This window comes from Apium graveolens, chromosome 3 (genome assembly GCF_009905375.1).
Source record: "Apium graveolens cultivar Ventura chromosome 3, ASM990537v1, whole genome shotgun sequence".
In the NCBI taxonomy this organism is placed as follows: Eukaryota; Viridiplantae; Streptophyta; class Magnoliopsida; order Apiales; family Apiaceae; genus Apium; species Apium graveolens.
The window spans coordinates 249,527,301-249,529,743 of NC_133649.1; the positions used below are offsets into that span (position 1 = coordinate 249,527,301).

At 39.2% G+C, this 2,443-nt stretch overlaps 1 non-coding gene across 1 annotated transcript; it reads left to right on the forward strand.

Annotated features, from left to right (window-relative positions):
• Positions 1-822: 822 nt before the first annotated feature.
• LOC141715304 (small nucleolar RNA R71) lies at positions 823-929 on the forward strand. Its single transcript, XR_012572071.1, has one exon. It is a non-coding gene; the product is annotated as a small nucleolar RNA R71 (small nucleolar RNA).
• The last annotated feature ends 1,514 nt before the right edge of the window (positions 930-2,443 follow it).

Consider the following 2,443-nt stretch of genomic DNA (forward strand, 5'->3'; position numbering starts at 1 on the left):
TCTTTGTCTTGCTGAATTTGGGGGCTTGTGACATTTCTAGACCTTAAGGTGATGGCGTTCACATGTTCTTCAACTTCCCTCTTTCCTGGATTGGCTTCTGTATCACTAGGAAGTGTTCCTGGTGGTTGATTCAATAAGGCATTAGCAATTTGCCCTATTTGGTTCTCCAGAGTCTTGATAGAAACAGTCTGGCTTTGGCATATAAGAGCCTGGTTTTTGCACATAAGCCTTAACTCCTCCAATTCAGATTTTTTATTCGAAGATAGACCTGCAACATGAGTTTGTTGTTGAAGTTGGAGTTATTGCTGAAAACCAGGAGGGTTGAACAGCTTATTTCCAAACTGCTGGAATGGCTGTTGTATCGCATTCTGATTGTTGTTTCAGCTGAAGTTAGTATGATTCTAGTTGTCAGGATGATAAGTGTCTGGAACTGGTTGCTGCGATCTCTGAAAGTTGCTCACAAACTGAGCTGAGTCACTAGATATAGTGTATTATGCCGTCGCATGCGGACCTGCACACAGCTCACAAACACTAATTATCTGTTTAACACCATAGTTAGCCAGAGAATCGATCTTCATAGACAACGCCTTTAGTTGAGCAGTGATAGTCGTAGCTGTATCCACTTCAAGAACTCCTGCTACCTTGCCATGTGGATATCTCTGGGTTGGATACTAATATTCATTAGCAACCATCAGGTCAATTAGATCATAAGCTTCATCATAGCTCATTGCCCATAATTCTCCGCCTGCTGCTGCATCGAGCATGAGTCTGGACTGTGCTCCCAACCCATTGTAAAAACAATTGATGATTATCCAATCAGGTATTCCATGATGAGGACAGTTCCTAAGTATCTCCTTGTAGCGCTCCCAAGCTTTATATAAATATTCTCCTGATTGCTGCGCAAATTGAGTAAGAGCATTCCGGATTGCAGCTGTCTTCGCCATAGGGAAGAATTTAGTAAGAAACTTCTGAGCAAGATCTTCCCAAGTAGTAATCGAACCAGCTGGTAGAGAGTGTAACCAGCTCTTAGCCTTGTCCCTCAGAGAGAATGGGAAAAGTCTCAGCTTAATAGCATCTTCAGAAACACCATCGAACCGGAAGGTGTCACAGATCTCTTTGAAATCCCTAATGTGCGTATTGGGATCTTCTGTTGGAGAACCCCCAAACTGGACTAAATTCTGCACCCATTGAATTATGCCAGGCTTGATCTCAAAGGTATTAGCTGTGATAGATGGCCTGCCAATGCTAGATTGAATGTCATTGATCTTTGGTTGAGAAAAATCCATCAATGCTTTCGTTCGTGCTGCTAGATCTCCCATTGTAATGAGTAGCTGAAACACAAACAAATAAACCGTGAAAGTAAAAGAATCTGAGTAAGTGAACTTTAACGACCACTGATGACAAGCACATAAACTAAAAATTAACACCGAGTCCCCGGCAGCGGCGCCAAAAACTTGTTAGGGCGAAAACACACGCTAAAATACACGCAAGTATACGCGTTCGCAAGTAGTATAAGATATAAATTAGATTTGTTCCCACATAGACTGGTTTAGGTTAAGTTCAATTTATGCACCTATGCAACAATGTATGGTTATCGCTCAATGCTAAAACAAATAACAAATTGGGTTTTGATTAAACTAAGAGATTATACTAAACAACATCAACTAAGAGAATTGAGGTTGAATTACTATATATGACAAACATGGGATTCTAACTTCATTACTACTTCATTCAATAGCCTTCTCGTTCTACCTTAGCATGTGATGGTGAGGACACTAATCAGATAACACGAAACTGATAAACACCAACTTTCGTTGCACGAGTACCATTCTACCAGACATCGGCAAAAGAGATAGAAGCTGAATAAGTACCAATTATATTGAGACCCTATATATCTATAGAATTTGACAACATAACGGTTTAAGCACAAGTTATCCATAATGATTACATAGGGCAAGTAAAACAGTTAGAGTTACCTACGAATCATGCATAAAAAATACATGAACCTATGCTAGCATGGCAAGTTCTAAACCTCTATATTCACTGTCGCTTCAATAGAGATTAACACGCTATCTAATATGTTAGCTATGCACATAAGATGAATAAACACAACCAAGACTAGGATATCAAGCAATCACCACACACCAAGATATCAAAATAATTAACTATTGAAATCCATAAATAAATCCGCTAGAACCCCATGACAACGATTAGCCCATAATCGAACTCATCGTCACCATGGGTTCTAATGAAAGCATGGTATAAACAAGGTCTTAATAAACTGAATAATAATTAAAGTACGAATAAACGAGATCTAGGTTCAACAAGAACGAAAACGAGCATCCAAACTTACAACTAATTCAAAGAATCACAAGTTGAAAACAAGATCTTCTTTTTCGGAGTTGTTATGTGCTTCTAGGTCTTCTCCTTGGTATCCCAATCT